We start from the raw sequence: 26,610 nt of genomic DNA, 5'->3' as shown, positions 1-26,610 counted from the left end.
GCTGTTTCACTTTATAAAGAAAATGTTTTATTAAGAGACCTATAATCATCCTGATGAAACAATTAAAAGGAAGAAGGAATTAAAAAGGAGGCCTGCAGAAGCAAAAGTGGTGGACTCTCTCCCACTGGAGTGAGCCTGCCTAGGGGAGGGGAACATAGGGAAGAGGAGGGAGCCTTCCTGGAGGAGGGGACCATGGGGAGAAGAGGGAGAAGGGAATGTGGAATGAACCTGCCTAGGGGAGGGAAGAAAGGGAAGGATGTGGGGAAAGGGTCACATGGAGAGGGGGGGGAGGACTGGCGGGGGAAGTAGAGCCCTGGAACATACCTGCAGTGGGTTTTAGTCACCATCTAGCCCTAACATTCTACCTCCTCTGGCCACTATCAGCTCTTAGATTTGTTTTGTGTCCTAACACTCCTTCTGACTCTCAAAGTCTACATTCCTTTTGTCTCCTAACATCCCTTGTAGCTTTTTTTATTCAGGGTTGGAAATCCCTTGCTTTGCCAATTCTCTGTCACCTGTGTCCCATCTCTTATATGTGCATCTGAGACGGGTCTCTTCTCTCAGGGCCCAAGTCTCAGACTAGGAACCTTCCAGTCATGCATCACTTATTCCCACCAGAAAGCCTCATAGACATCTCCAGTTTAACAGTTCCAAAGCAAGATTCCTTGGATTTCTTCTCATGGCTAACTTGACTTCTCCAGACTTCTCCACTTTTAGCTCTGATTTTTTTATGTTTGGTGTTCTAATGCCCCTACTGGCACTCATAATCTGAGCTCTCAAGTCCCTTTCTGCACCTCTTTGGCCAGGTTTGAATGGGATCTGCTTTCTCCCCTGGAGCTGTGTCCTTACTCTCGGAGCTCAGAACACCCATTATTCTTTATATCCTCAGGCATCCTGCACCCAGGGAGGGCCAGCAACCTTCTCATACAGAAGTAACTGGGCCAGATTCATTTTGAGAAAGGCATTATGCAGTAGACCACTTCCACCAGGCTTTAATGCAATCCTTTCTAATTCCTGTGGCTCTCTGTTGCCTGTAGGTAGGATAAGACACCTAATCCTCTCTCTGCATAATCTGGCACATCACTCACTCCCTTTCCTAGAGTCTTTGTCCTGCAGAACTGTCCTAGCTGCACCTTCTCCCCTCATATACTCATCTCCTGCTTCCATCCTTCCATCCTTTACCAAGACCATTCCTCCCTCCTCACCACCACCTCACAGAGTCCCTAACTTCTCTCACAGGGCTGCTTAAGGGTCACCTCTTAGAGGAAACCAGTCTTGATTCTCCCTACTCAATAGTGCTTCCCTCAGTTTCCAAGAATCCTCTAATGTCTAGTTTGAGTTTACTTTTCTGGTACTTGTTCTTTTCCACTTAGAACTCTAAGCTCCTTAAAGGCAGGGGTGGATTTATTTTTATATTCATGTACCTATTTTCTAGCAATGCCTGGGACTCACTGTGGCAGGGTCTTAATGAATTTTGCTAATTGATTGATCTAAACTGCACCTCTGTCATTTTGAAGTCACTAGGACATAGAGTAACCCTTCCATTTTTAGTTCAGCAGTGACTGATTTTTCACAACCTCATCCGGGATTTCTTGGCAAAGATACTGGAGTGATTTTCCTCTTCCTTTTTTTCAGCTCATTTTATAGATGAGGAAACTGAGGCAAACAGGGTTAAGCAACCTGCCCAGGATCACACAGCTGATAACTGTCTGAGACCAGATTTGAACTCAGGAAAATGAGTCTTCCTGATCCCAGGCCCAGACCTCTTTTCTGTAGCACCACCTAGCTGTCCATCCATTTAATAGATGATAAATCCTATTCACAGAGTAGCTCAGTGAGACTTGTGTATGATCAGATGGATTAATAGATGAACAAGACCTAGTCTTAGATTTCCTGGCTACTCATCTAAGACCTCACAAGGCTATTGTGCTAAATGCTGAGTAATATGAAAGTGTTGTAGGAGTGTGGTTATTGTTAACATTTTTATTCTAAATATCACAGCAAAGTTATCCTTCGATTGCTTTTGCCTTTGATGATGCCATTGTTGTAGAAGACCCAGGATTTTTATAGAGTATCTAGTTATATCTTGCTTTACTAATTCTCTGTCACCTGTCTCCTAACTCTTATATGTGCACCTGCGACCGGCCTCCTCCCTCAATCAAGACTCTGTTTCAGACTAGGAACCTTTCAGTCTTATATCACCTATTCCCACCAGAATTCCCCATAGGCATCTCCAGTTTAACAATTCCAAAGCAAGATTCCTTGGATTTCTTTTCATGGCTAACTTTACTTCTCCAGACTTCTCCATTTTTGTTAGTGTCTACATCTTTCCAGTTACTGGGGTTCAAAATTTCAGAGACTCCCTCTCCTTCAATCCCCATAACCAGTAAGTTGATATCTCCACAGCCATTCTCAAACTGGTCTCTGTCAGTATACTTTGAAATTAGAAGACCTTTGTCACCTTTTGCCTAGGCTATTGAAATCCCCTCTCCTTTCTCTTCCCTCTGCAAGACTGCCAATGTGGGTATTCCCAGAGCACAAATCTGACCACATCCCTCTTTATTGGCTCCCAATTACCTCTAAGTTTAAATGTTGCCCTCTCCACCACAGCCATCTACACTAGCACCTCCACCTACCTTTCTAGTCTTATTTCATATTGTTCCCTTCCTATCCTCTCTGTTTTAGTAAAACAGGTCTACTAACTTCACTACCATCTCAGAAAATCCCTTGTTTCCTTCAGAGTACATCTCACATCTTCTCTTATACAAACAAAACTTTTCCTGATTTTTCCAGTTAGAAATATTCTCCTTTCCTGAAATCACTTGGTGTGATTTTGTTTATGTTTTTTAATTTGTTTACGTGTGTATTTATGGTATCTCTCTTGGTAGAGCCTAAGCTTTCTGAGGACAGGATTTTTTTTTTTTTTTGCTCTAGCCCCTATTTGAATAGAATTGATTGGAATGGGCTCTCTCTCTCTCTCTCTCTCTCTCATCCTGCATAACCAGTCTGGGTTGGGTCTCAGTGTAGATTATATCATAGACTCTGGCTCTTGAAGGCAACTTAGAGACCACCTGCCTGAACCCCTTATTTTACTGAGGCCTGTAGAGGTGTGTTGTCTTGGCCAAGGTCACACCTAGTAAATTAGAGAGTCTGAGTCTTCTGACTTTGAACCCAGCCTCCTCTCCCCAAGATAGGCATGATGCGCCAGAGGGGCAGGGGTTGTTGTGGCTGCGCTGATATCTACCACTCTCTGGGAGTATGTGGGGAGGCCAGAAATCTGCTAAGCTGGAACAAAATGGACTGATGAGGGAAGATATTTAATCGGCCTCTCGGGAAGAGTAACCGTAGCTGCAAGTGCTCTTCTCTGACTGCTCTGCGGCGAGTGAGCAGGGCTCCCCAGGATGCCATGCTTGTCATTCTGCAGCGATGCAGCATTTCTGTGGCCTTGAATGCTCCACAATCATTGGAGAGTCCCAGAGGAGGGAAGTGGCCTGACCAAGGTCACACAGCAAGGAATGGGAGGGTCTGAGATGGAACTCAAAGACCCCCACCCCTAGTCCTGGGTTAAAGAGTACTTCTCTAAGTCATGCTCTCCTTCCTTCCCTTCTCCCTTTTACCAACCACACACACACACACACACACACACACACACACACATGCACACACACGCACAGAGCAGCAGATGCAAGGAATAGTTTTCTGTCTTATACTGTCTGGGCTAATTCCCTTTAATGCAGAAAACAACAGTAACAACAAAACTGGTCTTGAACTGCCACAGATGAGGTCTCTGGCTCCTTGATCATGGATAATCTCTTATCCCAGTCATTGACTTCATCTTAATTCTGGTTATACATTGAGCTCTAGACTGAGCCCTGACCCTGAATCCTTGGCCCAGACTAAGCTGGGACCCTCACCCAGACTGAGGATTGATCTTGTTCTCCATTGAACTCTAATGCTTTTCTCAACCTGAGCCCTGACCCTTACCCCAAATCGAGTCTTAACCTGTCTCTAGACTGAGCCCTGTCCCTCGCACTGGATGAATCCTAATCCTGACCCCAGATTGACCTCAGACTGAGTCCTGTCACTGGTTCCAGACTGAACCTGGACCTTGAATAAGCTCCCTCGCTGGCCCTAGGCTGAACCTTGACCCTGAATAATGATTTAATGGGGGAACCCCTAGTTTTGGATCTTGTCCTGTCACTTAATACTTACTTGGTTGGGTAAGTCACTCAACCTCAGTTTCTTAATGAGTAAAAAAAGAGTTGACCCTGGCCAGAGTCGGAGCCTCAAGTCTGGTGGCAGCCTAGTCCCTGACCCTGATTCTAGGCTGAGCTGTAACTGACTAGATTGGACCACTTGAGCCCAAACACAGCCCTGAATGTCTCCCTGATTGCTGGGCATGGTCTCTGTGGCTCATTAGGTGATCTCTTTGGGCCTCTCCTGCCTTGAAATTTCCAATGAGGGGACTGGGTTTGGAAAACTGAGGGCTGATGCCAGTGAAATTGGGAGTTTGTGTGTGCATGAGCCGAGCGTGGATTTGTGTGTCAGCACTGGCTGCGTGTGAGGATCAAGGCATGTTAGTTGGATCAAGTTAATCCAAGCTATTCCCGTTGCTCATGGACAGCGTCTCTTTGAAGGGCTTAGCCTGTTAAGGGAATGGAGGCGTCATTTCAGCAATATTCATGGCAAAGCTTTTCTCTCCTGGAGCTCAGAGGAGGCGGGAAACAGAGCTATCTGAAGCTTGGAGAAAATCCCCCTCAATTGAACTGGCAGGTGACCTCAAAGGCCACTCACTGCCAGATTGACTTTAGAAGCTGGAAGGGAGCAATAGAAAGGAATGGGAACTTGCAATCACTGCTTTATCATTCCTATTTAGAAAGACTTTCCACTGGTGGCATTAAAACCTAATCACCTGGGCTGGGCTTTTACAGAATCCAGTAGCAGCAGTATGACATCTGGGCCAGCCAGAGATGCTGCTTTCCAATCTCATAGATGCAGAGTCTGGAGAGCTCCAGCCTGGGAGCCCCCTGCTAGAGGAGGCTTCTGAGTGCAGTGGAAAGAGTCCTCAGATCCAAAGTCAGGAGCTGAGTTTAAATCCCAGCTCTGCTGCATGGAATTCTTGATAGTGTTTATGTTGCAAGAACACAAGATAACCATGGCAGCCACCACCCAGCCTTTCTGACCTCTCTGCCAGTGGAATGGGCTCTTGCAGGAGGTCTTCAAGGAAAGACTGGATGATAATGCTTTTTTTTTTTTAAATTGATATTTTATTTTTCTAATTACATGTTATGAAAACTTTTCACTATTCATCCACATGCATATACATTTTTTAAGTTACATGATTTCCTTCCACCCTCCCTTCCCACCCCACTCCCCTTCAACAGCAGTCAGGTGAATATTGTACATGTACATTTATGTTTAACATGTTTACAGATTGGTCATTTTTGGTATGAGGATTAAGGGAAAAGGAAGAAATCCATGAGAAAGGAAAGAAATACATAAAAAGTGAATTTAGTGTTCATTCATATTTGATAGGGTTTTGTTTTGTTTTGTTTTTCTTCCTCTAGTTGGGATAGCACTATTCATAGCTGGTCTCCTAGGGTTGTCTGAGTTTTCTTAACTGCCCAGAGGAGCTGCATCCATCAGAGTTGATCAACACAGAGTGCTGTTGTTAATGTGTTCATTGTTCTCTGCTCCTTTTGTTCAGCATCAGTTCCTTAATTCATTCCATGCTTCACTAGAGTAGGACCATTTAAGGTTTCTTATAGAACAATAATATTCCCTAACATTCATATACCATAATTTGTTCAGCAATTCCCCAATTGATGCGTATTTCCTCATTTTCCAATTCTTTGCCACTACAAAAGAGTTGCTATAAATATTTTGGAACATGACCTTTCCCATTTTTTATGAATTCTTTTGGATATAGGCCTAATATTGGAATTGCTGGGTCAAAGGCTATGATCAGTTTTATTGCTCTTTGGGCATAGCTCCATAGTGCTCTCCAGAATGGTTGGATCCATTCACAACTCCACCTCCAATGCATTAATGTCCCAATCCTTCTACAATCTCTCCATCATTGATCATTTTCGCTTTTTGTTATCTTAGCTAATCTGATACATGTGAGGTGGAACCTGATAGATGTTTTAATTTGCATTTCTCTAATCAGTAATGATTTGGAACATTTTTTTCATATGATTATATATAGCTTTAATTTCTTCATTTGAAAACTATTCTTATCCTTTGACTATTTATCAGTTGATAAATGACTTGTAACCTTATAGATTTGATGCAATTTCTATATATTTTAGAAATGAGACCTTTATTAAAGCCCCTAGCTGTGAAAATTGTTTACCAAGGTTTTGTTTTCCTTCAATTTTTTCATCATTGGTTTTATCAGTGCAAACCCTTTTTAATTTAATATATTCAAAATCATGCATTTCACAATTTATAATGTACTCTAATCTTGTTTGATCATAAATTTATCTTCTTCCATAGATTTGATATAGTTTTTCTTGGTCTGTTATTTGGTCTAAGGTATTGCACTTTATATCTAAATCCTTTACCCATTTTGATCTTATTTTGGTATAGGGTGTGAGTTGTGGGTCTATGCCTAGTTTTTGCCATGCTATTTTTCAGTTTCCCGAACAATTTTTGTCAAATAGTGAGTTCTTATCCCAGAAGCTGATGTCTTTGGGTTTGTCAAACAGTAGATTGCTATAGTCATTTACTGCAGTTTCTTTTGAACCTTTCCTAATCCACTAATCCATTACTATATTTCTTAACCAGTATCAGGCAGTTTTGATGACTGCCACCTTATGGTGTAGTTTTATAACTAGTTTTGTAACTGGTAGAGCTAGGCCACCTTCCTTTAAATTTTTTTCATCAGTTTCCTTGATTTCTTTTAGGTTTTTGCAAGGCAAATGGGGTTAAGTGGCTTGCCCAAGGCCATATAGCTAGGTAATTATTAAGTGTCTGAGGTCAGATTTGAACTCAGATACTCCTGACTCCAGGGCCAGTGCTCTATCCACTGTGCCCATGTAGCCACCCCTCCTTGATATTTTTGAACTTTGCTTGCTCCAAATGAATTTTGTTACAATTTTTTCTAGTTCAGAAAAGTTATTTGGTAGTTTGGTATGGCACTGAATAAGTAATTTAATTTGGGTAGAATTGTCATTTTTATGATATTAGTTTGACCTAACCATGAACAATTGACATTTTTTCAATTGTTTAGATCTGTCTTTTATTTGTGTGAGAAGTCTTTATTTGTGTGGGCTTTGTTGTTTGTATATAGAAATGCTGATGATTTATGTGGGTTTATTTTATATTTATATCCTGCTACTTTGCTGAATTTCATTGCTTCAAGTAGTTTTTAAGATGATTTTCTTGGTTCTCTAAGTATACCATCATATCATCTGCAAAGAGTGGAAGCTTTGCTGGATGATGATTCCTAAGAGTTCCTGGTCAGGTAAGGTCTGCTTTGGGAGGCCCTTGTTAGTCTGAGATTCTTGGCTTACCATTTCCATAATGTCATGGAACATGATGATGTTGCAGGAGCTACGTAAGTACACTTAGGTTGAAGTTTCATCCCTCTCACTAAGTTTCATGACCTTGGATAAATAATATACCCTCTCTGGGTCTCAGAGTAGCCTGAACGATCTCCTAAGTTGATTTTCCACTCTTGTGTTCTGTGAAACTCAGGAATTGTAAGAGATTTCTCTCTGAACAGCTGTTCCCTGACTAGCATGCCCCAAGTCAAGGAAGGGCTTTAAATACCCCAAAGAAGAGTTTATATTTGATGCTAAAGGTAATAGGGAGCCACTGAAGCTTCTGGAGCAGAAAGGGGTGACGTATCAAGTTTGAAATGTCACTTTGGCAAATTTGTGCAACAGAGATCAGAGAGGAGAGAGGCTGAAGGCAGAGAGACTAATTGGGTCATTGCAATAAACCATACCAGTCACTTCAGTGATGCAGGGTGGGTGGTGGCTACTGAATGTAGAGAAGAAAAAGATGATGTGAAGACAAAACCAATAAGCTCTCACAAGAACTTGGTTTGGGGTTGGGGGGGGGGAGGATGTGAGGAGATGTTTCAAACCGGGGTCTTGGAATGGTGACATGCCATCAGTAGACCTGGCAAGTAAAGAAAAGGGGTGATCTTAACAGTAGGGGCTAAAGAGAATGCATTTTATGTTGATTGTGTTGAGTTTTACAAAACATTAAACTAAACATATCAAACAGAAACGTTAGGTCTTGTGGACCTGGGTCTCCGGGGAGAGACTGGAACTGCTCAAAGAGAACTAGACCCAGGGCAGCTGATGAGACCCCAGAGAGTGTAGGGAAAGAAGTAGAGAGGGTCCAGCAAAGGACATTCAGAAAGATAAAAAGAAATAATAACATTTAGAACAAATATTTTTGAGCTTTACAAAGCACTTCATACATGTTATTTCATTTAATTCTCATAATAACCCTGGGAAATAGGTACTATGATTTATCTTATTTTACAGATGAGGAATCTGGGTCTAAAAGAGGTTAAAGTACCTAAGGTCACATCAGTTTTAAGTAATCTGAGGCAGATATCAAACTCAGAGCTTCCTCACTCCAGATCAAACACTATCTACTGAGCCTGCCTGAGAATAACAAAGAATAACAAATAATAATAATGATAATAATAATCATAATAATCACCACCACAGAACTAATATTTTGTATTATGGTACTAAATGGAACTAAAAATAATTCATATATATATGTACACACACACACACACACACACAACACACATTAAAGTCTACGAAGCATTTTACTTATTATACCTTGAAAACAGGCTAATGTTATTGATATTTGCCCAGTTTTGCACTTGAGGAAGCTGAGACTGGAAGAGGCTCCTTGCCTATTATTATTTAACAAAGTGAGTTGACTTTTATTTGAATCCATGACTCCACAAGCAGCAACTCTTTCCTTTATACCTGTTTTAGTTGGTGTTTTTAGTTGATTATCACAAGATGACTCTGACTTCAGCCTTAATCACTGTGGGAGGCATATGGGAGGCACTGTAGGAGAAGAGGTGGCCTGACCCTTGCCTTTTGGATAATCCCTTTTCTTGTAAGGGAAGCTGGATGACCCTTTCCCCACCACACCTCACAGCAATGAATGGCACATGGGTAGAATGGAGAGAATCTTGGTTTAGCCAAAGGAGACCAAGGAAGAAGGACTTTTAGAGAGGGGCTTAAGCTGGGCTTTGGGGATGATAGGGCATGCCTCAGTAGTCCAAGATCTTGAGAAACAGATCTTGCAACCTGGTCCTCCCTCTCTCCCAAAATGCTCCTGGTTCTCAGGAATATTGGGGGAGGTGGTGCATGGTGTGCTGCTTCTACCCCTAAAAAATAGCTTCAATCAAAACATACTCTACTGTAACTTCCAACACTTACTGGCTTGTTGGACCCAGGAGGATTTTGGAGACAGGGCTCTGGCAGCAGAAGACCTAATGCTTAATTCCTTCAGCAAAGTCTTCACCTCTATGGCCAAGGGGTTAGATTAGATGGTCTCTGAGGTCCTAATCCTAGCTCAATGACCCTGAAGTGGAGATAATGATCCACAGAATTGTGAGGAGAGTGCTTCATAAATTTTAAAAGTGTTTTTTTTTTTTTTTATTAGACAGATCTTCTTTGGGGACATTAAACTCCTCTTTTTAAAATAAGGAATTCTGACTCTATAGATGCTTCTAATTATGCTTGCCACTGACTTATTCCCTTTGCAGTGGTAATGGAAAGTTAGACTGGGTTTGGAATCTGTGTGCGGCATGGAGGGACCCTTCTCACCCTTTTCTCCAGAAATCCCCTGCTGTTGAGAGTGATAAAGGATTTTATAGGTCTGCTCTGGTAAAATGCTCAGTAGCAGAGGCTTAGCTAAATTGCCACCTCAGCTATTTGAGCACCTTTTCTGCTGGCCTGGCTCCAAGGGGAGAGGGGGAAATGGTGGCCTGACCTGGCCTAAGGCAGATACACCAGAAAGCCTTGTCTTTAGGGTTCCTCCTTTGGGTACTGTTTCTCTGCCTCTCACCCTGTGCCCTCCTGCCTAAGGTACTAGACTAAAATGTTTGAATTGATCCATTAACCAGTCTCTTTATCCTAGCTAGTTTGATTGAAGAGTAGGATTCATGAAGCCTGAAGAGAGAAACAGGGGCCAGGTAGGACCTGGAATAGCTGAGTAGGGTCTTTAATTTATCCTGTAGGTCCTATGGGGAGTCGTTAGCTTTGCAAGTTAGAGGAGATTGAAGAGTGAGGAATCTGATTATAATTGAACTTAAAAAAAACTAACCTAGCTACAGGTGAAGGATGGTTGGGAATAGGGAAAGGCTGGAGGCAGAGAGGACAGTGAGGAGGCAGTTAAATTAGTACAGGTGAGACCAAATGGCAGAGTGATGACTGGTGACCACATTACTAGAAAGGAGGAATCCAGAACCCTAAGTAACTTATGCAATTGGGTTTGGGGGAGGAAAAGAAAGGGGATGGTTGCTAAGATCCTGCAGCCTGGGAAGATGAGAGCATTAACAGATATAGAGAAGTCAAGAAGACTTGAAAGTTGCAAAAGCACTGAACTTTCTACCATGAGATGTATGAGAAATAGAAGTCAGGGACTGGGCAGAGCAGGGCTATTCAACACTGGGAAAAGAAGGATTTGAGTCTAGTAATATGTGAACCTTGCTTGTTTTGGTAGGGAGATGTTATAGTGGAAAGAACACTGAGTGACTTGGGGTCAGAAGACTTGGTATGAGGCCTGGGTCTACCACTGAAAGTCTATCTGACCTCTGGCAAGAGACTTTGCCCTTTCATGGTCCCAGTTTTCACCTCCGCAAAATGGAAAGTTGGTGCAGGGGATGGAAGCCAGGGTTAGAGTCAGGGAGACCTGAATTCAAGCCTGGTCTCAGACACATCCTAGTACTGTGACCCTGGGACAAGTCACTTAACCTCTGCATGCCTCAGTTTCTTCATCTGTGAAACAGGGATAATAATAACACCTTATGTCTCAGGGTTGTTGTGAAGATCAAATGAGATAATAATTATAAAATGCTTACCACAGTGCCTGGTACATGAGTACTAAATAAATGTTAGCAATTATTATTAGCTCTATTTTTAGGGAAATGCTTTATAAATTATAAAGCACTCTACAATAGTGATTGATGAATTATTTTATTATCAGTTATTATTCTGATCTCTATTGAGGTCAAGAAGGAAGAGGCTGAAAGCTACATGAGAGGAGTTTGGGTTCAACTCAAGGGAAGATTACTTTTTGAGGAGTGGGAATTGTTAGATCCTGCATACAAGACAGGATGAACCCCTCTCTGAATGATTTTAAGAGGGAATAGTGGAATGGAAGGAGTTCTAGATCTGGCATTAGTAGACCTGGGTTCTAGTTGGGGATTTATTCTGTGATCTTAGGAAACTTGTTTCTCCTTACTAGGTTTCAATTTCCATATCCATAAGAGGTAGAGAATAATTCCAGTCCTCCCTCCTCCCTACTCCCCCTGGCTTTTGGCAAAATGAAATGAGAACAAGGACTTATCCCTTCCTTGAAAAGTACTGCATACTCAGGAGAGATCATCTATCACAATTTTTTTTAAAGTAGACTTATAATTTTCATTGGTTTAAAGAACTCCCAGCAGGGAGAAAATTTCCTCTACCAATACTAATCTGGCATTTGCTTTGCAACTTACTGGCTTAAAACAGTTACCTTCAGAACCTACTGGGCAGCTAAATGGTGCAGCGGATAGAACACTGGCCCTGGAGTTAGGAGTACCTGAGTTCAAATTTGACTCCAGACATTTTACTAGCTGCCTGTCTCTGGTCAAGTCACTTAACCCTGTTCGTCTCAGTTTCCTCCCCTATAAAGAAAGCTGGAGAAGGAAATGGCAAACCACTCCATTATCTTTGGCAAGAAAACCCAAACAAACTGGAGAATCTAGGGGGTTTAAGTGACTAATTTTAAGATGATGACTCTCTTAAGAGTGGGCTCTACCAGGGCAGCTAGGTGGCGAAGTGGATAAAAGCACTGTCCCTGGAGTTAGGAGTACCTGGGTTCAAATCCAGTCTCAGACACTTAATAATTACCTAGCTGTGTGGCCTTGGGCAAGCCACTTAACCCCATATGCCTTGTAAAAAAAAAAGCCTAAAAAAAATGAGTGGTCTCTACCTCCGGTAAATATCCAAGGTAGGTCTTGAACCCAAGGCTCCTGACTCAGAGAAGCTGGGCATCTCAATCTATTGTAACCCTCCCTCACTCATCTCCATTTGTAATTAACATTTTTAGGATATATGACTCTGAATCTTGGCTCATGTATCTGTGGCCTTGGCCAAAACCCTGTTCTTTTCTGAGGTTCACATCTCTAAAGGGGAGGGATGCTAGTACTATTTTTCTCCTAGGAAATACTGTACAGAAAGTACATTGCAAATATTAAATCAAGATAGAAATGTGAGTTCACTGTTCTCTGTTCTACTCCTAGGACTAAATTATCCTTGGAGACAGGGTGTAGATGTTAGCTTTTATGAGACAGAGGCATGGATTCAGTGACCTCTGGAAGCTCTTTCCTGCCTCTCTCAATGGTCTAACTTGTCCTTTATGAATTTTCTACTGTTTGACCTTGCAGCTTGCTTTTGTCCCATCCCAGAAGGTTTGTTTTGTGAGGGGGATGGGGGGATGATTTGTTTAGCGACATGTTTTTTTTTCTTTTAATGGCATTGATGTAAGCTGAGGCTCTATCAATACATTGGAAAATCAGAACATTCAAGTTCTCCTACATTTAGGAGAATAGATTCCAAAAAGTTGTGAGAAAAAATAGGTAGGAAAGGGCTATCCTAAAGCACAATCATGTATCTGGGAAGTTAGTAAGGTACCCTCTTTGGTACCTTCAAGCAGAGAGGATCACTTTTGTTGGCCCTTTTTTTTGAAAAGGGAACTTGGGGGTAGAAGTTAAATTAAATGGCCTCTGAGTTACCTCACATTGCTGAGATCCTTTGATCCTTGGAGAACCTGCTGGAAACCAACTTGCCAGATCTAGAATTTGGAACAAAGAAATTGCATGCATTCTGCACACCAATTAGTCCAAATGCCTCATTTACAGAGGAGAAAACTGAATCTCAGAAAGGCAAAGCCTTCCGACCATGGCCATATAGCAAATCAGAAATGGTGCCAACCTGGGTTAATGTTCCTCACTTTTTGGACAGGGGCACTAGACTGCTGCAGTAGAGGAATACTACAGCCTTAGAATGACTGGATTTTAGAACATCATTTAACAATGTTTCTCATTTTTCCCTTGTGAGCAAGATGGATGGATGTGGACTGATTACCTGGTCAGGTCCTCTGGAACTGGTTAAATGACTGTGCCCAAAGAACTGGATCCATATAGATCATTAATAGTAATGGTAACTAACACCTATTGAGTGCTTGCTTAGAAGTTTTCAAAAAGTTTTTTTTTGTGGTTGTTCAATTGCTTTGTCACATTCAATTCTTTGTGTCCCCAATAAGGGTTTTTTTTTTTGACAAAGATAGAGCCATGGCTTGCTATTTCTTTCTCCAGCTCATTTTACAGATGAGGAAACTGAGGCAAACAGGCTTACATGACTTGGCCAGGGTTACCCAGCTGGTAAATGTCTATTTCTGGATTTGAACCCAGGAAGGTACGTCTACACAACTCCAGGTCTGGCACTCTTTCCATTATAACACTCAGCTACTGGTAAGTGTCTGAGGCTGAATTTAAACTTGGATCTTCCTGAGCACAGGCCCAGCAATGTACCCATTGTACCCCTAATTGCCTTGCTTATCTTAGACTGATCCATCTGATACTGAACACAATCCTTGAGTTAGTTCCAATTATTACCCCTATTTTAAAGAGAAGGAAACTGAGAGATGAGGTGTGACATTAGATTGTGACCTCCTTGAGGACTAGGCTATATATATGTGTGTGTATATATATATATATAATTGCCTTTATTTATACCCCTAGCACTAAGTACAGGGGGAGAGAGAGAGACAGACACACACACACACACACACACACACACACACACACAGAGAGAGAGAGAGAGAGAGAGAGAGAGAGAGAGAGAGAGAGAGAGAGAGAGAGAGCCTAATTAATGTTTATTGACTAAATGAATGCCTTTCCTTTTCAGGATCATGTTGCTAGTAGATTGATCTGAGCCTGGGTCCCTAACTGCAGCTTCAACATGCTGTTCAGTGGCTACTGGACTTTTAGTTATATGTGAGTTAATTTGTGACATGGCCACCAAAAAGAGCTACTGCGATCTCTTGTTACCTTATTAGAAGGGTAGTGTCTAGAATGGAGATGACAGCTCTACTTTCATCTGCTTTGTATTGTTGCTATTTTTGTGTGCTGTGTCTTAAGAGGGATGTGGAAAAGCTAGAAAGTTACCATTCTGGAGGAACCTTGGTCCCCCAGGGATCATGCGAATCATGACCACTGATCATTGGGGGTCTTCAAGTGTCATATGTAGAACACTGGGACTTTAGTCAGGGAGAATTGATTTCAGTTGATTCATTTGATTTCAGCCTGTTATATTTACTAGCTATATGATCCTGGGCAAGTCACTTAACTGCTATCTGCCTCAGTTTCCTCAACTGTAAAATGGGGATTTAAAGGGTCATTCTAAAAAGACCTTTAGCCTAGCTCATTGTGAAGAACTGGTAGAAATGACGAAAAGTCATAGGGAGTCCAAGTCCAACAATCTAGGGGTCCCAAAGTGAAATGGGTTATCTTAGGAGGCTGTAAGCTTGCCATCATTGAAGAGCTTCATGAGTGACCTTGCTTGAGTCAGGGAAGCTTGACTTCAAATCTAGTCAAATACACTTACTAGCTGCATGACCCCCAGCATGATCACATAGCTTCTGGATGCCTCTGTTTCCTCATCTGTCAAATGAGGATGGCAATAACATCTACCTCACTGTGAGGATAAATTAAGATAGGTGCTTTGCAAACCTCAAAACCCTGAATTATTATTCAAATGGAGCTGGATGACCCCTTCTTCAAGATAAGGACTCAGCTCAGATTGTGTACCTCAACTTCCAAGATTCTTCAGTACTGGGAACTCAGGATCCTGTTTGTTGTACAGATTCTTTTTTTCCTTCTATTTGCTCCTGAGGGCTGTTTCCTGCAATAATGAGCCGATTCAGCACTTTCAACAGACATCTACCTTGTGTCAGTCCCTCTGTAACAATAACAATAAGTTTCCTTTCCATGGGGTTTTATAGTCAACAAAAGGCTTTTCTCATAACCACCCTGGGAGGGAGATTGTGCAAATATTATGCCCATTTTGTAGAGCAGGAAACAGTTTGAGAATAAGTCAGTTCAACTCACTTGGCCATATTTTCCTCTTCCATAAAATGAGGAAGTTGGACAAGGCCTTCCAATGTCCCTGAAAGCCTAAATCTGTAGCCCTAAAATTCTGTTACTTGCCCCAGTTTTCATAGCCTGGAATAGGCAGATATGTCATAGAAAGTAACCTGTGAGAACTACCATGGAATTCAAATAGGGGACCATAATGTCACGATCCTGTCCCTGTGCCTACTGGCAAAAGGAACCCTAACAAAAAAGAAAGAAGGGGTAAAATAACCCAAAAACATCAGTGCTTTATACTGGCCTTGGCTATTCATTCCATCTGGTGCCGGAGGATTTCCAAAGGGACAGGATTTCAAAAGCTTTCAGGAAACCACCAGTTTTCCTTAATTGGTTCCCCCTGTCCCCTCACCTCGGCCAAGGTAGCTGGGGAACTTGCTTCACAGCCTCCAAAAATGTAGGCGGCAGAGACATAAGTCACTAATTGTTCTTCTATTGGTCCTGGAACAAAAACAGACCTTCTGACTGAGGAGGGGAAAGCTGTCCTTCCCCTTCTTCTCCTCCTCCCCTTTTGCTTCCTTACAAGATCTCAAAACTGAATTGCATTGGAGAAAAAAAGCATAGAATTTGAGAGGAGGACTTAGGAAGTTTTGAATACAACCTTATTTTTACCAAAGAGGAAACTGAGGCACTGAGAGTTGAAAGAACTTTCCCAGTCACAAGAACCCTGACAAGTGACCACATTGGTGAAGAACAAGGAATGATTTCTTGTGTCATCATCCTATTTGTACTTTTATTATTGAGGCAAGTAATTTTCAAAACTCTGTCCTTACTGTCAAACAATCTTATTATGAAAGCTAATCTTTGATTTATTTTAAGTCACATCATTGTTTCGATACACAGTTTAGCTCTGCCAACACTTTCCTATACAGAAATATCAGCATAATCAAGGTCTTGTTAAAATAAATAAAACGGACGAGTAACCAAATTAATACATATATATTGTGCATATGTAGATTTATCCCATGATTTTTGCATTTGTATTTTTTCCTCACCTACTGTGGTTTATGTCAACTGTACAAATATACATTCATTTGCTAATAACTGTTTAGATTTCTGATGCTGGAGGAAGTTTGAGAAAAAAAGACACAAGTGATATACCTTTGACAAAGAACAAGTCCTACTTCATCCAGTTGACTTATTTGTACACATATGTCTTCTATGATATAACAGATATTTTCTATGATTTATCTGAGAGTATTGATTGGGAAGATTTTTTGACTCTGGGACAAAGAGGGTTTCCTAGATGATATCATATAGTAACCCCATCTGAGCTAATCTCAAACTAGCATTTACATTGGCAGTGTAGGACCTCATAAAGCTGTTGCTATGTATTATTAGGATTTTCAGGGTAAATGTGTATGAGGCTACTGCTAATACCCATGAACCCCCATTACACTAAGTTTCCTTTTAATAATAGTAAGTAGATTTTGTATTTTTGCAGTGGTAGTTATCTAGATGGTAGTGTAAGATCATTGGTACAAAATGTTCTCCACAAAATCCTGGGACATACTGTTCCAGAAATACATATAGCTCCATAGGAAGGGTAAGTTTCTTATACCACAGTGATGAAGCATATACATAAGAGACACATAAAAAATAACTTTGCTGGGTGGTGCAGTGGATAAAGCCCTGATCCTGGAGTCAGGAGGACCTAAATTCAAGTCTGACCTCAGATACTTAGTAATTACCTAGCTGTATGACCTTGGGCAAGGCACTTAACCCCATTGCCTTGCAAAAACCAAAAAAAAAAAAAAAAAAGAGGAAGGAAAGTAAGGCACTTGGCACATTATGACCTAGAAGACCATTCTTTAGTCTACAACCTGCATTCTTCTCTGGTACAAGGGACCATACTTTTTATCTTTTTTTCCCCCTATCTCCTGCCCCATTGAGTCCCTTTCCTGGACTCCCTTAATCTTCCCCAGGTGAGCATTGGAGTGGCCAGAGACAAGGAAGACAAGTTTCTTCCTATACTCCCAAGGTCTCCATTTATTTACCAAAATGCCTGTGCTTAAATACCATTCCCAGTCCCTTAATCCACTCCCACTCCTGTAGCACTTAGTAAGATAAGGCTCTGGTGCTCAAGGACACCAGGTGAAGATAATTTATAGTGCTCCCATATACAACAGTCCCTAACACTGCTCCATCATTTAAGAAGGACCTCAACCATGCTTCTCCTCACTCATTCACAAGTGTATCTTTCCATAATCCTCCTCCTCTTTACTAATTGCATTTCTTTCCTTTCCCTCTTTTCCTCCCTCCCTTCCCTCAGATGTGGATAAAGATGAGAACTTTTAGAAGTGAAAAACTCAGGATAGCCCTGGAGGTGGAAAAGCTCAGGTTTTTATTTTACAAGTCTGCACAGTTCACAGATTAAACTTCCTGGAGAGACAGTAAGGGACTTGAGGACATGGTGAATAACAAAGATCTATGATAGAGTGCCTCTTGCCCACTTCCTGTGCAGGGAACAGTCTGGAAAAGGGGATGCTACCCCCTCTACACGATTGAGGTCAAGTACCCATTCTGAAAGGCAGGAAGCTGGAGCAGGGGTAGAGGTGTGAGCTGAGCTTGCTCTTATATAGGAGAATTTATATCTGACAGGCACAAATACCATTTTCTTAATATTAAAAACTAGACAGATATTTCTTCTATACTCCTTCCTTCCTCCCTCCCTCCCCTCTTCCCTCCCTCCCTTCCTCCTTCCCTCCTCCCTCCCTTCCTCCTTCCCTCTTCCCTCTCTCCCTTCCCCTTTACTTCCCTCCTTCCTTCCACCCTTCCTTCCCCCTTCCTTCTTCCCTTCCTGCCTCCCTTCCTGCCTCCCCCCATGCTCCCCTTTATGTGTTGTCTTGCCTTCCACCATTAGATTGTAAGCTTCTTGAGGACAGGGACTGTCTTGCTTGCTTGTATTTATATCCATGGCCCTCAGCAATCACTCAGGGCTTTCTTTATTTGCTCTCTCATTTTTTTAAAGTTGAAGACACTGAGATCCAAGGAAGTTAAGTGGTTGCCCAAGGTTACACAAATAGCAACTATCAGAACCCAGATTCTTGAGTGCCAGAGCCAGAGCTTTTTGCACCATTCCTTGCTGCCTCTTTATCTTTTAATGTACCAGAGGAGCAAATTGAGGCTCCAAGAGGTGAAGAGATGAGTTTACTGTCAGAGGAGTCAGCAGTAGAGCCAAGATTCCAAATTCCAATTCAGTTATCTTTTCACTCTACCCTAGTTTCTTATGTTTCCTGGTGCATTGCAGAATAGAGGAAAGGAGAGTAGTTTGGAGGTAAGAGAGAAACAAAGGAAGGAGAAAGCCAGATAGTGAGGGAAGGAGGGACCTGAAACTGGAGACAGTGAGCCAGGCCCTTGCAGCCAGGCAGGCAAGGACTTTAATGGTATTTGGTGGGGGGGGGGGGGAAGAAATTGCTGTGACAGGGTCTATTTCCCCCTGAAAGTTGAAGGGTATAAAGCCTGTTAATGGAACAGGTCTAGGCCTAGACTTAGTCCTTGTGTAAGACAAATACTGCAGACAAAAGGCAGTGAGGACTTCATTATGAAGCTCCTAATAATGGGAGTTGATAAAGAATCTTGAAGAAGGAGGCTAAATTAAGAAAACACAGCCTGTAAGGGTTTCCAAGAACATAAACAGTGGGAAGAGGGGTGAGGGGTAGAGAAAGGGGAAACAAAAAGGAGCACATAGAAAAAAATCTCAGGGATAATACAAATATTAGAATTATGTATTTTTAGAATCTTGGTATCATAAAATCTTAGAATCGCCAGAGTCTTAGAATCTTAGATTGGTAAGAAGCCTCAAAGATTGTTTAATTTGACCTCCTGGCCAGGAAATTATAAGACTGCCTAAATGGTGGAGTTCAGTTCTGTAGTCAACAAGGACTGAGGGGGACAGTGAATTATCTCAAAGAGTAAAGTTGTTTGCTTTGGGATTCATTCTCTGATTTTTTTAAACCACCCTTCCTCTACCCCCAAGACACACAATTAGTTTGCAAGTCAGTTATCTCTTTATTATCACCATTTAAGTCCTATGATTCTTTATTCTAATAGAATTCAATACTGATTTCTTGTGTGTGGGAGAAGCTATGGGTAATGGGCACCTTGACCATGAGGTCAATTTTCTTTTCTCTACCCAATAGAAGAACAATTAAGGATTTGGGGGATGTCAATCCATGCCTAATGGGATCATTTGAGAAAATTTTTAAAAATGTATCCAAAAGGTGACTGGAACTAGAAAGGAGCTAGACAGTATTTTTCAGACTCTTACTTTCTCTCAGTGTTATAGTTTCAGTCACATTACTTAATTTTACAGTTGATGAAATTGAGCCTCAGAGGAGGTAAGGGGGTTGTCCTTGGTTACACAGCTGATTATATCAGGACTAGCAATGACTCTCAGGCCCTCTGGCTCAAGCAAATGGCCCTCAGGGTCCTCTCTTGTTCTACTCCTCACTTTCAGTGGTCGTGTGTCTTTAGCAGTTGAAACCAGTGCTCTAGCTCTAGGAGTGGTGCCAGCATCCCCAGCACCCCCAGTTTGTCAGACCATGTGAGATTGGCAAGTGGCAATGGAAGGATAGCCATGAGAGAGGAGAGAGGAGCAAGAGGAAACATTGTTCTTCCTGGTGTGGTTGGAATGTCTTGAGTAAGCACATCCTGCTCCTGCCATCTGCTCTTCTCCTCTGGGCCCCGGAGTGAAACAACTCGGTCGGCTGGAAATCTAAGCCACAAGCCCCAATACACACAGTTACAATTTCTTTGGATAACACTATCCCTCTGGGAGGAAAGGCATTAAAGAACTGGGGATAGAGGCAGGCCTGGGAGCAGGTGAACCTGTTTTCTTTTCAGCTCAACCTCTAAACTGCTGTGTGATCTTGGACTTGTACCTAACCCTTCATGAGATTCTGTTTTCCCATCTGTAAAATGAGGCAGAGTAGAAGACCACTAGAATCTCATCAATCTCAGGTAGTCTGTATCCTCATGGTGGAGAAAAAGGATCATTGGATTTGAAAGGATACCTGACTTCTGATGGTTCCTTTGGGTCCATCCCACACCTGAACAAGAATCCCCTTGGTAGCATCCAGAATCAACTGATGACTATAGTGCTAATTTAAGCTTTCCAGAATACTTTCCTGTGATAATCTTTAAGGGAAGTAATTCAATTGTTATTATCTCCATTTTTCAGATGAGACATGACAGTTTACAGAATAAAACAACACTTGCCGAAAGTCATAGTTGAGTGATACAATGGATAGAGAACTATACCGGAGTCAAGAATACCTGAGTACACTTACTGGTTGTGTGGCCTTGGGCCAGTCACTTAATCAATGTGTTTCAGTTTCCTCATCTATAAGTTGGGGAATAATAAGAGCACCTACTTCCCAGTATGTGGGATGCAAATGAGAGAATATTTGTAGTTTTAGCATAGTGGCAGGCACCCACTGGCAGGCAGTATATAAATGTTGGCTATTATTATTATATATCTGAGCTAATAGGGCAGCAAACTAAGTTCTAATATTTGGGCTCTTATCCCTGTTGAAAGGGACTCATTGACATCATCCAGAAAACCCACTAGTGGGAGCTCTAGGGCTGCCCCTTTCCTAAAAAGACCCTGTGAGAGAATAAAATTCCCAGATTCCACTTTGCCCCCTTCCCCCCACCCCATGCCCCCATGTTCATGGTGCAAAGGAATAAGACTCCTTGAAACTTGGTGGGAATGAATATTTTTAGTCCTCTTACACAGACCACTACCCCAACCGCTCCCCTTGATTATTGTAAATACCCCTCTGTGGTCAACATACACACACACACACACACACATACTGGATTGGACTACTCAGTCATCCCCATCTCTCTAACCCCCTCACAATACTAATAAACAGTTGTCTGGATCAGCATTCAGTATTCCTTTTTCCTGGTAGAATCTGAACCCAGGGAGGGTAGTTTAGTCAGCTCATGAGCATGAATTAAAAGTCAGGTCTTCTGAATCTAAGCCCAGTGCTCCCTCTGTAGTCTACTCAGTCATTTCGTTGTCTCAGGCCTGTAATCCTCCATTTTGTAGGCATGAGAATTCTAGACTATTGTTCATGAGATCTCAGAGCTGAAGAGTTTTTAGTAGATAGTCAGTCCAACAAATAACCCTGGCCAGGAATCTTCTCATTAGCATCACTCCCAAGTACTTATCAAGCCTCCTCTTGATCACCTCCTCTGATGGGGCTCACTCTCATCAGGAGCAGCCCTTGTCATTTTTAGGTAGGTCCCCTCATCCAGCTGGCCTTTGCCTCTCTTTGACTTCTCCCCTTTGTTCCTCATTCTATCCATTTGGGGCCAAGCAGAACCTAATTGTTCTGCTCTCCAAACACTTGAAGGCAAGAATCATTTCTCCCCTAAGACTTTTCTTCTCCAAGCTTGCCATCCCTCATTCCTCTGACCATTGTATGTCAGTCTCAAATCTCTCCTCCATCTTGCTCCTCTTTCTTTGGACACTTTTCAGATTGTCACTGATTCCAAGACATGGCTTCCAGAAGAGAACATAGTTCTACAGATGGTGCTTTACAAGGGCTGAGTAGAGCAAATCTATCATCAGTGTCTTCATGAACTCAATGCTTTGATTGATTTAACTGAAGATATATCAACTCCCCTTGCCCTTTTTTGGGTAGCACATTTTGCTGTTAATCCATTTAAAATTAGGGGTTACTCACACTTCTACTTATTTTTCATACAAACTCTTGTCTGGCCTTCCTGAATATCTGCAGTTTTTTTTAAACCAAGTTTAGGAGTTCACATCTTTCCCCATTAAATTTCATCCTTTCTGGATTTAACTTGGCACTCTAGTCATCTTTTTGAATCCCAGCTCTTTCATCCAATGTGATAACTCTCCCTCCCAGCCTTCTGCCACCTAAAAATTTAATAGGCACATGACCTATGCATTCATCCATATAGTTTATTAAGCAGTACATGGAACAAGGACGATCTTTGGGTATTTCCACTGGAGATCTCCTACCATCATAAATGATTATTCTTTACTCAGGCTATCCAACCTTTAATGATTGATTTAACTGTCCCTGATAAAATTCACATCTTTCAACTCTTCCCAACAGAATAACATGAAACATCTTGTCAAACACTTTGCTAAAATCTAAGCATTCTGTGTTGGTGGCATTCCCCCGATCTAGTAACAATTTCATAAAAAAATATTGAGGTTAGTCTGACATGACCTATTTTTGATAAATTCATTCTCTCTCTAAGTGATTCCCACTTCCTTTTCTGTCATCCTTTTAATAATACAGTCTAGAATTTGACCTGAAATCAAAGTCTTATCACTGCCTTATAGTCCTGAAGCTCCATCATCCCTGTTTTGAAAAAATGGGGCAGCATTTACAATGACATCAAACATTTATTAAGTGCCTGATGCATACACTTTGGATGGGAACTAAGCTTGGAGTCAGGACACCTGAAATCAAGTAACAGTTCTTACATTTATTACCTTTGTGACCTTGTGTAAGAAACCACCTCTGAGCCTCAGCTTCCTCCTCTTCCTTGGGCTTAGTAAAACTTTAACCATCTACCTTGTGAGGAAAGCTTTTTGTAAACCTCAAAGGGCTAAAAATATTATTTATTGTTGTCTTATTATTTTGGCCCTACCTGTCAGATTTTATTGGAACAAGGGAAATGACTGCTCTTTTGTGAGTCTACTACCTTGGCTTGGCTTGAAGTCTCTGGCAGCTTTTGGGGCAACAGAAAAGATCTTTTCTCGTGACTCTCATCTATTTAAATTATTTCAGAGCCTGAGAAGAGAGGACTTGGCAACAGTGGCTATCCTTCCAGCATTCCTTTTGGGCTACTCTGCCATTCCCTAAGAGAGGCAAGATGGTCTTGACAAGTCTTTGTTAAATAATAACAGTAATACAATAACAATGATTAACCCCATTTCTCTAGCATTTTAACAAATCACAAAAATGTAATTTGATGGTACAATAGATAGAGACCCAAGTCTGTTCAAATCCAGCCTCAGACATTTGACCCTGGGTAAGTCACTTAACCCTATTTGCCTCAGTTTCCTCATCTGTAAAATAAGCTGTTGAAGGAAATAGCAAGCCACTTCTCTATTTTTGTCAAGAAAATTCCAAATGAAGACACAGAATATGGGAAACAAGAACAACCCTATGAAGTAGATAGCATAATAATTATTAATTCCTGATCAGGAAGCAGAGGCTAGGAGAGGATTATTGACTTATTCATTCCCAGAGATTCAGGAACTCTATCAAGGCTGGGAAATAGAAAGTTACTTCTTCCCAGAAGAAAGTTGATCTGGCATTTAAAGCTTTCTGTAGCCTGGTTTTGCCTTGTTTTTTTTTTAATTCTGTCTTCCTTCCCTTCACACATACCTACTCCATAGCCTTCTTGTCCTTTTACATGGTGGCTCATCCCCAAACCTACTGCTCCAATCATGGAATGCCTCATCTCAGTACCATTCATCTTCTAACTCTGATTCTTGGAGTAAACTCCTAGAGGGCAGGAATGGCACCATTTCCCTCTCCCAGACAATTTGCAGTCTACAAGCATTTCCAGTGGGCAGAGCTAGGGTTACAAAGAAAGGCAAAAGATAGTCACCATCCTTGAGAAAATCACAAGCTAATGGGGAAGAGACAATTTGCATAGCTCATTATATACAAGATATATTTAGAGAGAGTGGTACTATGTACAGAGCTGTTGAGGGATTGCAAGAATGAATAGAACTTGAGCAGCTAGTGGAATAAAGATTAAGTAAATGATTGAATGGATAAATGAATAGTTACATGATTGGATGGAGAAAGTACAAAACTTTAGAGCTGGACTTTGAATATCTTAAAGACAGAGGTTCTACAATATCCCCCAAACAGCCTAAGATTTGGTGAATAGCTCTGATTGTTAGGAAATGCATGTTTATGGCAAGTCAGAATCTACCTCCCAGTAATAGTTCCCCTCCATTGCTCCTTTTTCTGATTTATCATCAGATATTTAAAAATTAAAGCTGGAGGGTACCTTAGAAATTATTTAGTTTAACCTTCATATCAAGTGGCAAACCCAGTCAGGCAGGCAGCTAGCATGTATTAATCACCTTCTATGTACTAAACACTAGAGATACAAAGAAAAGTACATAACTATCCTTGTTCTGAAGTTGCTCACATTCCTTTGGGAGAGACAACATGCAATAGCCATGAACAAACAAGATACAGACAGGATAAATGGGGAATGATCTCAGATGGGAGGTTCATTTTTTGTCCTTCATACCCCAAGAGGATCAAAATGACACCACAATGTTGAGATCAGTCTCAGAGAGGAACTACTGAGTTTAAGGAGGAATAGGAATGTCCTCCTTGTAGAAGGTAGGATTTTAACTGGGACTTGAAGGAAGTTGTGAAGCCAGAAGGCAGAGATTAGGAGGGAAAGAGCTCTAGGCAATGGAGGACAAACACTGAAAGTGGAAGGGCAAAGAGGCCAGTATCACTAGAGTAAAGGGGACATGGTGAGAAGTGTGGTATGAAAAGACTAGAAATGTCAAAAAGTGTTGCAAGCTAAGTAGAATTTGCATTTGGCCTCAAAAGTAACAGGGAGTCCCTGGACTTTAATGAATAGGGATATGACATATACATTTAAAGGAGACCAGTTTAACAACTGAGTGGAGGATGAGCTAGAATAAGGAGAGACTTGAGGCAGGGAGACCAAAGAGTTGGGTATTATAATACTTTAGGCGTGAAGATCTGCATCAGGAGGGTGCCAATGTCCTAGATGAAAAGGAGGATTATAGGAGAGATATTACAAAGGTAAAATCTATTGAACTGGGCATCAGATTGGATGTAAGTGGTGAGAGTGAAGAGTTGACTAGAGAAGTTAGGAAAAAGGGAAAGTTTGAGGAAAAAGATAAATAGATCAATTTTGGACATGTTGAGTTCAAGATGTCTGTAAGATGGCCAGTTCAACATGTCCAATTAGGCAGTTGGAGATGTAAGACAAATACATCAGTAGAGAGGTTAGGGATGGATAAATTGATTTAAGTATAATCAACATAGAGATGATACTCAAATTCAATAGTCACTAAGAGAAATAATATCAAGGGATCTGAGAAGAGGGACTAAGAGATGCCTTCATTAACATGGTGAGAGCATGACTTGGAAGAAGATCTAGATAGAGAAAAGAGAAGCAATAAGACAAATAGAAGGAGAACCAGCCAAAAGCAATGTCAGGAGAACCTAGAGAGAAGAGAGGATCAAGGAGAAGAGGGTGAATGATAACATCAGAGGCTTCCAAGAGTTCAGAAAGCATGAGGACTAAAAGAGGCCATTGAATTTGGTGATAAATTGGTACAATACAGTTTTAGTTGAAGGATAAAGTCAGAAGCCAGACTCAGTGATAAGAAGAGAGTGAAAGGAAGTGTAGTCACCAGTTGTAGAGAAAGCACTCTTGGAGAAATATGAGGTGGATCAAATACTGAAGATGATGGAGGTGTGGACATATTTGTGGGAATTAGGAAGCAGCCAAGAGACAGAGAATAACAAAAAATTAGTGAGAGACTAGGCATTTTTGAGGGGTCATTTTGCCAGAGAGGATGGGATGGAATGGAATCTCTTGTGCATTGGAGTTATGTGAGTTATGGAATAGGAGGACAAATAAGAGTTCACTGGGGATGGCCTCATTTGTTTTCAGTAAAATATGAATCAAGAACCAGGACCAGAATCCAGATCTCCTGACTCTTGATGCAAGCATCCTTATCATCATGCTAATAATTATTACTAACATTTATATAGCTCTCACTAGGTGCCCAGCACTGTGCTATACACTTTAAAATTATTATCTCATTAGATCCTCACAACAACCCTGGAAAATAGGTGGTATTTTGTAGATGAGAAAATTGAGGCAAAAAATATTAAGTGATTTGCCTAGGAACATACAGCTAACATGTGTCTGAGGGTGGGTTTGAACTCATGTCTTCCTATCTGTAAGCCAGACCTTCTATTGTCCAAGATCATATAGTGGTGGAATTTGAATCCTCAGACTCAGTTGTAGCTTTGTGATCCCCACAGCTGGGATTAATGGGGAAACCTAAGAGGCAAAAGGGGAGGACCAGTGAGGGGTGAGGAGAATACTAAATAATTAGAATAGCAAGTTTGAAGGCATTTGAAATTTGGACCTGGCCTTGCTAACAATCACAGTGGCTGTTCAACCAG

General features: G+C 41.4%; 1 protein-coding gene across 6 annotated transcripts in view; it reads left to right on the top strand.

Annotated features, from left to right (window-relative positions):
* Positions 1–26,610, top strand: part of TSNARE1 (t-SNARE domain containing 1) — a 278,385-nt gene that overhangs the window by 118,373 nt on the left and 133,402 nt on the right. The gene's annotated exons all lie outside the window — the stretch shown is intronic.

The sequence above is a fragment of the Macrotis lagotis genome, chromosome X, assembly GCF_037893015.1.
Source record: "Macrotis lagotis isolate mMagLag1 chromosome X, bilby.v1.9.chrom.fasta, whole genome shotgun sequence".
NCBI classification, from domain to species: Eukaryota; Metazoa; Chordata; class Mammalia; order Peramelemorphia; family Peramelidae; genus Macrotis; species Macrotis lagotis.
Note: the sequence above shows the minus strand (reverse complement) of the source record. Positions and strands in the feature narration are given on the sequence as shown.